General features: G+C 42.3%; 1 protein-coding gene across 1 annotated transcript in view; it reads right to left on the bottom strand.

The window, feature by feature from the left end:
• The window catches only part of Fat1 (FAT atypical cadherin 1), a 124,054-nt gene extending 112,698 nt beyond the window's left edge, over nucleotides 1-11,356 (bottom strand). Inside the window, exon 1 of the mRNA XM_077792564.1 lies at nucleotides 11,329-11,356. The gene's annotated coding sequence lies outside the window, so the exon portion shown is untranslated. The remainder of the gene's footprint in view (nucleotides 1-11,328) is intronic.
• Between the last annotated feature and the right edge of the window lie 1,896 nt (nucleotides 11,357-13,252).

The following is a 13,252-nucleotide window of genomic DNA, read 5'->3' as shown; positions in this document are numbered from 1 at the left end:
TGGTTTAGAAGTGGCCCCCAAAGGCCCATGTGTAAGACTTGGTACCCAACCTGCAGTGCTACGGGGAGATGGTAAACCCTTCATGAGATGGGGCCTACTGGAAGGGAGTTAGGTCACTGGAGGTCTTCCCTGAGCAAGTGGACCCCAACCACGTCCTCCCCACATCCTCTTTGCTTCCCAGCTGCCATGAGGTGAACCAGGCCTACGCTACCACCATGTACTGTGCTGCCACAGGCTCAAAGCAGCAGGGCCAAATAACCATTGAGTGAAACCTGTTAAACCATGAGTCAAAATAAACCTTTTCTCCTTCTAAACTGATAATCTCAGATACGGAGTCACAGCAACAGAGAGCTGACTAACCCAGAACAGCCTACAGGTTATCCAAATAAGGGTTTTCAGCAGGCAGACAGAGATGCAGGCAAAGTCCAACTGGAGGCTTTAGAGTATCAGGATACAAATGATAGTATCTGAAACAAGGAAATGGAATGAGAGGACAGACCAGGAGAACACCGAGGAAACAAAAAGGAAACCCAAGATGGAGCCTTGTTGCTCCCCAAGATCTGAGAAGAGGAGGAAGAACCAGCAAAGAGAGAGCAGAAGTAGTTAAGGGAACCAAGAAACAGTGGTGTAATGAAAACAATAATGAATCTTTCTGAGCGTTTGAATCTACCATCAGAACTTAGAAAGGACCCATAAATCCTGACGGGTGCCATACTGCCCCCACCACCACTGCTAAAAGGACCTGGTCACCTCCCCTCCAAGTCATAGGCCCAACATATAAAATTGCTGCAGCTGTCCTCTCCCAAGTTACTCAGTCTAATCACTGTCCCTGCCAACACCCAGTGGGACCCCTAAACACAAAAATCACCTTCCACAACCCACCCAACATAGTTCTCATAGGACAAATCACAGTTGGGTCAACTTTCTGAAGCACATTCCTAACTGAGGCTTTCTAAAACCCTGAATTTATTCTGTAAACTTGGCTAACAGAATACCACTGTAATTTGAGTAAATTATTACATACAATCTCTTGATCAGAAAAAAAAATTACTTTTTAGGAGATATTATTAACCCTACAGCAATATAAGCAACAACTGTAAACTTGGGTTTCACTAGAAAATACCATGATCAAAATTATGGCTGTTACTCTACGCAAAACAAATAGTAAAGCTAAGAGTGGAAGATACCGATACTATTTCATCTGAAAAGTACATTATTACCTAGAGTTCATGCTTATGAAAATTAAACTCTGAAAACCATTTTTGCCCAAGGCTACACTTTGTTATTTAGAAGGCGATCATTCCACTTGCACTAGTGATTTAGGATTTCTAAAATACATTTTCCAAAGTGAAAAACAAAGAATGTTTACTTAGTTCAGTCTTAAAGAGCCCTCAGGTCCAATGCTTAAATATCTTTAGTATAGATTTCTGAAAATCCATTAATACAGGAAGAAAGATGATTTTTCTGGTAAAAATAAGATATTAATATCCTCATATTTCTCCATTAGAGAAATTCTCGTGTTAAGTGCTCCAATCAATTACTGTGGATGCATATTCTTCACAAAACAAGACTCTATACTGAAAATATAAATGCGTATAAACACATTTAAATCTTAAGTTTAAGACTTAGACATGTTTAATACACTTCAAAGACAGGGCAGTAGGTAGGATTCAGCATTACACATATCTAAGTTTTGTCAAAAATCAGTACATTTATTAATGAGAGGGTGCCATTCTTACATGCACAGGTAGTCATTTTAGTCCTCTATACATTAGGAAAACACTATTAAACTTTTCACTCACATAAGATAAAAATATACAAAAATGTTTAAGAATTTTGTATTCTCCCTCAATGTGTTCTATTCCATATTTTCATTACATCAACATCAATGAGGGTGTCACTAGAATTTAAAACTTGGAATTGAGAGTTTAATGTTCAATTTAGTGTCACTTTTTTTTTCTTTTTTCCTTTGGTGCAATGTCACAAAATTGTCAAAAGAAAATAAAAAGTAAATGATTTGCTTGAAAATTTTTTTGTATCAAATAATATGTTCAGTGATTTCTAAAATCCCTTCAAAAAAATAGAAGTAAAAAAATTATGTTACCAAAAAGGCTACTTGTTACTCGGCTATTATCTATTTATAGCTTCCAAAAACATTTGTAGGGGAAGCAAAAATCAAAATTAAACCTTCTAATAAATTATAAATGCAGACAGTACTTTTAAGAGCTTTCTGAAAAACTAATGAGTAGACCCCATTTATTTTCTAGGTGAATACTAATCTTTTAAACCCATACTAATAGAATTTTCAGTAAAAATGAGAGGAAGCTATGACTCTAAAAACTGAACAGTACTGAACTGTACATTAGGCTTGGCATATATCACTTCATTACTTCTGGTAACTCCATTTATATGTTGTTGTGGGTTTTTTTTTTTTTTTTTTTTTTTTGGTTGTAGATGGACACAATACCTGTATTTTATTTATTTATCTTTATGTAGTGCTGAGGATCAAACCCAGAACCTCACACATGCTTGACAAGTGCTCTACCACTGAGCCACAACCACAGCCTCTTACATGTTGTTTTGATTGGAGCTATAATAAGTCTGTGACTCTAAGATTTAAATATTTTATTCACATGATTACCTGAGAAACTGGTCTTCAAACTCCTAATACGGACAGCACAGAGCTATAAACCTGACTTTCTCAGAACTTAAAACATCTGCGTTTACGTGATTTAATTAATCTCAAAAGTTTTAAAAGTGTTTGCACCTGTAAGAGAGTAAAACATTTCTCAATAACCTCTAAAAGCTAATTGACCTACTACTATATGAACCTACAGAACATTTCCATTAGTAATATGAAGACCATTGTTTCTAGTTGTTTTGTGCTACAGTGACATTAAAAAACTAATAGTAAAAGTCAAGATGACGGCTACACCTAGGTTTTTGGCTGAGTGAGGCACACCTGTGCTGTACCTCTTTTCTTCCTCTCTTCACAACTGGAGATGTGATCAGTGTACTTACCTATCCTCCAATCACTGCATGCACATTCCAGGACAAACTTGGCCACCAAGAAGCTCAATATTCTACTTATTGTGATTTAAGGTCATCTCACCTCATGTATTTTTCTCTGTAAAAAGAAATGATTTAAATGTTGTTTTAAAAGGGTGGCCTCTGATTAACACCACTTTTCCAAAAATAGGAAGGTTTTATTATAGGTCAAATTATGCTCTCTGTGTTCTTAGGAACACACACTAGCATTTCACTAAATAGTGGATCATGAATGTGAATGTTCCATGCATGCAGAAGTTCATCAGGCACAAAGTCCCTCATCTTCCTTCCTCTCCTTAAAATGTTCTTGTTGCCTATTCTCTTCTCCTCACACCTCAGAAGGGATTGGGGCCCACCCGACCCATAAACAGACATTCTCACTGCCATAAAAAATTCTGTCTCTTCTTCAGCTCTTTTCCCCTAAATTATCTCAGAAACTCAAACATGGTCAACAATCCCCTCACTGTGGCTATCACCTTTTGCTGAGTCTACAGATTCATCCCTACTTATAATACACAACTCTCAACCTGCATTTCCTTTAAACTACTTTTTTTCTCTCTAAAGAACAAAAACAAAACAAAAATAAAGTGGTTTCTCTGCGTCACCTTGACCTCCTAATAGAACTCTTCTAAAAACCACGTCACCCTCACCTGCTCCACACAAATCCTTCAGATCCTTCTTGGCAAATAAAGTAACTTCTTCTGGCATCACAAGCTGATGTCCAATCCAATGATCACTTCTCAGTGCTCATCTTCTCTGATTTAATGTCACATTTGATGCTACTCACCCCTATCCCCAGCAATCCTGTGTCCTTTTTATTGTCAAACTACCTAAAAAACAAAGTCAATCCATACATGTAAAGAACAAGACTCTATACCTTCCTGATTCTATTTAATACTCTTCTGTACATGTACTGCCTCTTTCACCTTAAAGTCTGGTATTACACTCTTGTGGCTTTCAACTCTTCCCATATGTGTATATATTACCACCCTTAAAGATATCATCCACTCCACCTCAATCATGAAAAACCATGACTGAACCCCATATTCAATCCCTAACCTCTCAAGTGCCTTAGACCACTTTTCCTGAAAAACCATCAGACCTAAGCCTGTTTTCCACTCGTTCTCCATAGCAAAATAGTAGCATTTTCACTGTATTTTCCTATTTCAGTGAGTAGTTTTACCAATTCCTCAACTCATTCAACTTGGCGACCAAAAAACAAAAATCAAATAGAGAAGAAGGGGCTGGGAAACAATACCTGAAATCTAGTACCAGCTTTGTCTCTAATCAACCATCTGAATTCAAGGAATTACTTCTGTGGACTCCATTTCTTTGACAAATTAGAAACTGGATAAAATTTTTATAGCCTTCTACCCTCCCCACATATTCCCTTTTTCCCCACCACCTCAAATCCAGGATTTCTATAACCTCTTTTTCCTGCCTACCAAAATTCCATTTCTAAAGAGTCATCTAGATTTTGAGACTTTCTACTTCCTCAATTTCTCAAAACTGTTCCCTTCAGCCAAGCACAGTGACTCAATCCCAGGGACTCAGGATACTGAGGCAAGAGAATCCTAAATTCAAGGCTAGCCTCAGCAAATTAAAGAGACTCTCATCAACTTATAAATTTTTTGTCTCAAAGTAAAAAATAAGGACTGGAGATGTGACTCAGTGGGAAAGCACCCTGGGTTCAAGCTCAAGTACCAAAAAACAAAAACAAAACAAAAAAAAGTTCCTTTCCATTTCTGTTAATATGTTCTGGTTCACAGGTGTACTTGTTTTTAGGCATAGTGTTTTTAACACTTCTTTGATATTCTGCCTATTCAAATTTCTTTGTGATTTTATTCACTAGTTGGAAAATAATATTTCTGCTTAAGTATACTTATCTTAACCTGTATTAAAGACTTTCAATAACCTGACCTCTATCTTTCCTAATCTGATTTCATTATTATTAATTCCTATTTCAAATCAAAACAGTGTACTAACCAGGAGGCTTGCAACAAGGTGAAACACCAAGCTGTCCTGAGCCAATGACAACACCCAGAGTTGAGGCTCAACTAATCCAACATCTACACCTCTTCCCTTCTGAAAAATAACGCAAAGAAATTTATTTTATTTTTCCTGTACTCCACTTTTCACATACAGCTTTATCTTCACTTTCAATGTTTCCTTCTTTTCCTCTATCCTCAATCCTTACTACGAAAACAATCCTCCAGATCTTTATAATCAATCTAAATCATTATCATAGGTTCTTCAATGTTCTACCTAGACAAAGAAAAAGATACATCATAAATCAAAAGAAAATAGGATTAAAAATGCACTGATAATAAACTAACCAAGCATTCCCCTATAGACAGCATGATGCTCTTAGTACTCTCTTTCCTCCATTCATCACATTACAGTCAAAACACACCATCCTGTCTATAACTTGCTTTGCACATGCCATTTGCTTTCCTTGAACTATTCCCTCCTAATCCACTCTTCCCTCATAACTCATCCTTTCCTATATCTGCCTAATCCCAGATCTCCAGCTTGCTAAAATGTTTTGATGGACTGTCCTGACCCAAATGGATCTCTTGTAACATTGATTTTGATGTTTAATATACTTCTCCCTCAGTGGATTGCAATCTCTGTTAAGAGGAGGAAACCTAACTTGCTCACCACTGTATACTGCATTTAGCCCAAAGTTTGGAACAGAGAGGATCCATAGCTATTGGACTGGTAAATGGATAGACGGATTAAGATTAAAAACAGAGAATAAAAGGCAAGACTAAATAGGGGAGGGGAGACAAGGAAGGTCAATATGAAAAAAAAAAAATAATACATCCATTACTCTCAATAAGAAATCCAGGCACAATCACCAAGCCAGTAACAACACTGCAAATGGCCCTGCAGATGGCTCTAGATTCCAAGAGCCCCAAAAGAGGTCACTATCCACATCAAAATGCTTCAAAATTGGCTACAGGTAATGCCAGATGGGTGCCTGCACGATAGACCTTATCATGAAGCTCTATGCTTTTAATAGTGTCTGAAAGATAAAGATGACTAATTTTCTTAGAGGCTTAAGAAGATATATAATTACTTTATGGACTTCTCCACCTATACAATGAACCTTGGAATTAAGCAAGAATTTAGATAATATTTAAATCTGAGACTTTCAGAAAGGAACACTTTTTTAAAAACATAAAAACATGCTATATACAATATATATTTTATATATTTCTAATTTGATTGAATACAATCAATTAAGTTTAATGCTCCTCTTAGATATGAAAGGAGAAAATAGCAATTTTCTAATATTAAATGTCTATCACCCATTTTTAAAACTCCTTTCCAGAATAAATGGATAAGCCAACACTGGCAAAATGAACAACTGAGGCCAGAAGACAGAACTTGGTTTCATCTCTACATTATCTGCTCAAAAGAACACTTTCCTACTGTAAATTCCCACTCACAAAGATTAAAATGCACAGTAAGCCTTATGGCTTCTATTAAATCAGGAGATACTTTCAGCCACAAATTGGGCCATTGAGATAGTATTTAATGCAGTAATAGTGTTTTAAACTGATTTGTCTCCTTATTGATTCTATGTAAAATCAGACATATTTGCATGAAAAACAGGTGGTAGCAGACTTCCTGAGGATTTAAACAAAGTCTTTAAGATTGGTCCCATTTTTAAAATTTGAAGAAAATTACTAATTCATTGGTGGCTCTAGAGCTAAGCCTAAAGACATACATACACTAGAAAGGCAAGGAACCAGCAAAGTGAAAACAGTATTAATTTGCACCACAACTTTTAACAGGGATCTAAATGATTTACTTTTAGTGACAAATTAAAAGATACAAATAAGGGGCTGGGGATATGGCTCAGCAGTCAAGAACTTGCCTAGCATGTGTGAGGCCCCCAGTTCAATCCCCAGCACTTACTAAAAAAAAGAAAAAAAAGAACACAGGTGGCCAAAATGATTTTTATGAAGTCCTGTCTTACTTACTTCCACAGTGACAAAGAATTTGGCTCTTCTAAGATGTTAATTTTTCCAGAAATGGATATACAAATGCAAGTTTTAATCAAAACTTAACATTGAGCTTGTTAAACAGCACATTTGACATAACAGTCAACTGTTGTTTTTTACAACTACATAATAGTTGAAGTATTTTTACATCATAAACCTTCTAATACATAAGAAGGTAAAAGGGATAATTCTAATTGTGGAATCAGAGCTGTCTTCCTAAGACACAAAGACAAATACCAAAATTAAGCTATATAACTAGGGTACCTGAGTACCTGTAACAATTAAATATGTCAGATAACATAACCTAAACTCTTCCAATGAAGGACACAACCATTGCCTATTTTCAACACCCGCCAAGTATCTTCTTAAACTATTCAATACTGAATAGATGATGCACTAGGAATCTGCTTTTGGAAAAGGTAAGTAAGTAATTGAAGGTTGATGCACCTCCTATGATTTGTAAGTCACTGTTGTTAAAAAAAAAAAAAAAGGAAAGGAAAAAACTCTCCTCTACCAGTCACCATGGAGTTAACAAAAGCCACTTAATGAAACCATAGTCCAAACACATGCAAAAAAAAAAATCAACTGCATAAAAAATATTTATGAGTTTATTTTCCTAATACATACAATTGCATCCTTGTTTCCAAAGCTCTGCAATTCAGGTTACTGGGTTCATTTAAAAAAAAAAAAAATCTTAAGAGAAAGTTACCTTCCTAAAAGAAAGCACCTTACTAAGAAGTACTGAAGAGCCAGAATCTCTTTAATGAAAATCTTACAAGTTTCTCTTCCAGAGAACATAGAAACAACAGACAAACCGCATTTTTTACAAACATTTAGTCCCGCAGTGTAGCAACCGCAAGTCTTCAATCTGCATTCAACCAGTTGCACCTAAACCTCAGGACAGCACTCCTACAGGGCACAAAACATCTAAGACAACTCTGCGACTCCATTTCAAAGACCCCACTCTCCGCGACAGGCCTTCCTTTCATCTCACCTACGTAGTAAATGTTTCATAAACTGGAAGAGATCAGTCAATCCAGGAGCCGGCAGGAGTGTTACCAGCAAGGAGAAGCGGAGCGGTGCAAGGTGTTCCGGGCTGGGGTCAGCAGCGCTCACCCTCGGCCGCCCGGAGCCAGCGCAACGAGGCCGCCGCGATGTCCAGCAATGGCTCCCCGGGCCAGACCCCGCGCTCAGGGCCCGCGGCCGGCTCGCTGCAGCACCAGACCCAGTAATTACCATGCCGTTCACGTCGCCAATTACCACCCCCAAGCCACTCCGCCTCCGCATCCTCCCAAGCCGCCGCAAACCGGGCGCCAGGACTGAACTTTCCAGGGGGAAAGAAGAGGACTCAACTCCTTACCACCTTCCAGCTGGGCTCTTTCTTTCTCCCGATTCACTGGGATACCGGGAGGAGCAGACTCCTGAGCTGGACAGCCTCAAGAAGGCACCCACCTAACAGCCAGCCCGAGGGAACAAGTTGCATGCCCGCCGGGCACAGACGCGCCAGCCGGACAGCCGCAGAGCGGCGCTGCGCCCTCACCTACTTTCCAAACTTTCCTCCCTTCAAACTTACTGCAAAGTTGGCCCCAAGTGGCAACAGCGTTCTCGGGGCACGCACCTCGTCGCCTCAGCGCGCCCCCGAGCGGGGAGCGGGTCTGCCGGGGACCTCACTGGGTCCGCACGTCCGCATGGTGCTGGCAGCCGGCTTCACCACTCGCCGCCTGCGCTGCCGGCACCGAGGCGTCCAGCTCGGCCTGGTGCCTCAGGAACTCCGCATGGAAGATATCCCTCCGCCAGCGGCCACGCCTGCCTGCGCCGGCGCTCGTTTCTCCAGCGCGGAAACTCTAGCTGACTTTCTGCGGCGGCGGGACTCAGAGCCCACGGGTCCTGGGCAACAACAATCTGCCCGGGGTCAAAAGAAACCTTGAACCTACAAAAGGCCAGCTCTGTGCAGGGATAAGAGCAAGCACCGGGGCTAGCGAGGAACAGCTTTGGGCTGGTTCTAATGCCGTTAGTTATGGCCAGCACGCAGATGCTGGTGAAAATATGGAATGTTCCCCTTTAGGAAAGGGGAAACATTCGCTTGGCTTAGAAAAAGAAAAAAAGCTAAGACCTGAGGGCAGGGTCCCCTACGCGTCCCTCAGCCTTTTTTAGAACTTTCAGGAAATTCCTGAATCTGCATTTGAATGCCTGGGTTCTGGGTCTGCGTCGGTTTGGTGGAATAAACTACTACAGGTCACAAAAGGAATGTAGTTAAGATAGGAATCTACTTCCTCCTGAAATCTAAGCTAAGTCCGAGGGGAAAGGAGGTATTTCCTCCGCGACCTCTTTGTGCAGAACTAGTTAGACCCCAGAACCTTCCGGGTCCGGCAGCTAACCCCAACGCCAGCCTCTCCCGGCACCACCACCAACACCCCTCCACCCCCACCCCTCGCCAACTCCCCGTCTGCGGACAAAAGGCAGCCAAGTCACCTCGTGCACTCTCTCCCCAGATAGTTCCGCAAACTGCATCCAGTCTAACAACTACAAGTTCCCCAGGGAGAAAAGGGAGCCCCCGACGCCGGCGCCAAACGCCCCCACGCTGGTAACACTCTTGTGGGGGGAGCGCCCCGTCTCTGCGTCCCAGGGCTGAAAGCCCATCCCCGCACCCACAGATCTCCAAACCGGCTTAGCGCAACTGAGACTCAGCCGAAACCCTGAGCGTTCAGGAGCGTTGAGACGCAGCCCAGGGAAGAGAGCGAACTTGACCTCGGAAAGTTTCTGGGGCTTCAACATTTTCACACTGTGTGGACCAAGAGATCTGATTTTCCTGGGACCGGTGGAGGGAGCTACAGGGGGAATGACGAGACAGATATGGACGAAAGAGACCAGTGTTAGAACACTGTTTCCTTGGTTCAAAGTTAATATCACTTCCTAAGCCATCTTAAAAAAGATGACTGAAAAAAATAATGGTGTCTAGCATGTTATGATGGGGAAGAAAAAATAATGCCTACAGAATGGGGATGCGGGTTCATAGCACCATATTCGCTGATCACTATTTAGAATACACATAAAATCACATACTCAGTAAACACCACCATCCAAAGACTTGTTTGGCCACTGCCACAATTGCGCAAAGTGCTACTGGTGTTACAGGTCAATTTCATACATGGAACACCTCGAAAGTGAATGACCTGATCTCCAAGCTTAACCGGTTTGCGCCCCTTGCTGAATTCTCAGAAAAATACCACCATACAACAACACCAGCCGTTCAGGGGTTGGGAGACGGAGAGCATGGTGTAGTACCAGGAGGGAAAAGGAAGAATAGTAAAAAGTACAAAAATACCATTCCGTAACATAAAATTACAGGATTTTCTGAATGGCATAAAAAAATCCTGGAGAAAATTGTTATCTATTAATAAATAATAGGCTTACTAGAACTAAACATCTATTTGAGAATCCCGAGTTGCCAGGCTCACTGAGAAATCTAATTGCCTGGAAGAAGTTGCACTTCGTCGCCACGGGATCCACAGAGAGAGATTCAGACTCTGGTGCTGCCAGGATTTTACTGATCCTTTAGCCCCTACATAACGAAATGGAGATGACTTTTCGGCCAATGTCGAATTACCTTCACATAAAAGAAAAATGTGATTCAAGTTCCACATGTGTCCTTTATAAAGAATCAACCCGATCCCCTAGAGACTCATGGAAATTAAGGGGAAGGGGGCAGTTCCCAATACTAAAAACCTTTCCTCCAGGACTGCCTTTGAATCTAGTTCACCCCGGCTGATTTTTGGAAATTTACCGCCCGTTTGGGTGGTAAATTAAGGCTGCTGAAGCAGCGGCGACTGAGCTCGCGTCCAAGTCCCTGGAGTGCTCCGCAGTCACAGGTCCAAGTTCGCCTTCCGAGCGGAATCCGGCAAGGAGTGCGCTTTGCCGGGTGTCCAGACTAGAGGGCGCTGCGCCACTGCAGATCATGCGGTCCCCGATGCGCCCTCCCAGGGCACCATTTCTAGAATAAGTTACGTTTGAAATAACGTACAAACGGCATCGCTTTCAAGTTCTTTTGAACAGTGCTCTGTATGTATTTTTGGAGTTCCAAAAGCTATGCACACAGATCTTTCATTCCCAAGCCCTGCACAACCAGAGTGTTGTGCAGTTCCTTGAGCGCAGAGCCTGCGAGATGCACGCATATCCAGCATTCTCTTGGAGCCAAACAGCCCACGTTATTTCATTTACCTTTAAACTTTAAAAAAAAAAAAAAGCATGTATTAAACAAAGGACTTACCACTCTAGTCCAGTCCTCGGTGCTCCGCTTTGCGCTCCCAGGCAGTTGGGTAATTCGCACGCGGTTTGGATATTGTTAAGAGCCGTGTTTGAAGTACCAACTTTGCCTCTCTAGGATCTTCAGCATATCCCCAACCAGAGTGCGATCCGCCCGCGCTGCTGGGACCCAGGTGGCCGCATCTCCAGAGGCTTCCGACCAGGGGGAAACTTGAGCACCAAAAGGAGACGAAAAGAGAATGCGCGAGCGCTGGAGAGGGCAGGAGAGAAGCCAAGTTTGTCAGGACATGTCCAGGCAGCCAGCCGCCTAGTTGAGGAGTTGCGGCCGGGAGCTGCGGCGGATCGCAGTCTCTTTTCCCCACTCCCTCCCTCTTGGAGGAACTGGGGGAGGGGAGATGACGTCAGCGCCCCGCCTCGCCCCCAGCTCTCCAGTGAGCTAGGGGTTCTCTGACTGGGTCTGCCTCCCTGGCAGTTGCGGCTGCCAGTGCCGTGGCTGCTGAGGACCCCCTGCTGCCGCGGTCCCTGTGGTCAGAGCCGTCCCCTCGGTGAAATGTCTGCACTTCACCCTGCCTAGTCGCCCTCGCGTTCCTCTCACTCAGCACCTGAGCGGCCCCCGGACCCTCTGCGCGCACCTCTGGGGCTGAGAAACCCGCTCCGGCAGCGTTTCCCACGCCTCGGACTGCAGGTGATGCTCTTCCTCTTCTGCAGCTGAAATTCGTCGCGACGTGTCGCTTGCTCGGTTTTTGCAGGGTGGAAGCATGAACCGTCTCTGCAGACTGGACTGGACGACTTGTACTTTATACTCCTCCAACTTCTGGATGTGATATGTTAAATACTTTTTGTGCTCTAGAGCTGTTTGTGGTCTTTGTGTTGAAAATCGCGTCGTCGTATTTTAATTTTTAAATCCTTTCCAAATGCTCCTACATCTTTAGACCATACTCTGAAGCATAGAAGGTTCCGAGAGAGTGGGAGGAAGAGATGGGAGGAGCCAATTTTTAATGCGTTTTACTAGTCATCCGTAGTGATAGGGGCTAGTACACCAATCAATCGTTTACTCCTCGTAACAATACAGATTTAGATAAACGCAAACCCCATTGAAGTTTAATTTATAAATTAATGCGTCGCTTTTATGGAAGCTTTGAAAAAAAATTAATGCTAGTGAAGTACCAAAATACATCTCCTGAACAGCATATAATTCTGAGGGAGCCATTTCTGTAAATTGACAATGTCCCTAAAAGATTGACATTAAAATTTGAAAAGCCCCAGAAAGGGGGGGAGGGCCTGGAGGGGTGTTCTATCAATTCATTTATATCCGTTGGTGTAAATCTATTGGCCAGTTTATCTAATGGTTCTTTGTGAAAGGTAAAGAGCTAAACCCTGAGGATACAGGCAACAAGGCAAGGGGTTGAAATAGGAGAGAAAAACATTCAGCAAGCGAAGAAAGCATTTGGTGTGGTTAGTCTTGAGGAATTCATGTAACTGCTCTAAGTTTCTGCATCCTCATCATAGTATGTGCTTCAACGTGATAAAAATGTATTTATCCATTTTAAAAAAAACTTACGAACTCCATTTATTTGGCAGGGAGGTAACATTCATGACAGCAACGCATTTTTTTTCTGAGCATCATGTAAAGTGTCTAGGAAGCACACAGTAGGTACTTAATATTGGTTCTCTTAACTACTCCCTTCCTCCTTACTTAGCGGTGCCTACATTTTCTGGGAAGGGAGGGGGAGGGCTTTAGGAAGCTAAGAGATTGAGGGCTACAAAAAAGGGCCTTAGAGGCCCCCTGCAGACCCTGGAGGCAGCCGGAAGGTGCCAGATTCCTGAGGAAGGAGGAGGCCATCAAAAGAAAGATTGACTCTCAGTGTCCAACCTACTCCTGCTTCACCATTTCTACTCCACAGACTCATTCCATTTATGTCAATAGC

Source organism: Urocitellus parryii, chromosome 14, assembly GCF_045843805.1.
Source record: "Urocitellus parryii isolate mUroPar1 chromosome 14, mUroPar1.hap1, whole genome shotgun sequence".
NCBI lineage: Eukaryota > Metazoa > Chordata > Mammalia > Rodentia > Sciuridae > Urocitellus > Urocitellus parryii.
This window is presented reverse-complemented; position numbering and strand designations above follow the sequence as displayed.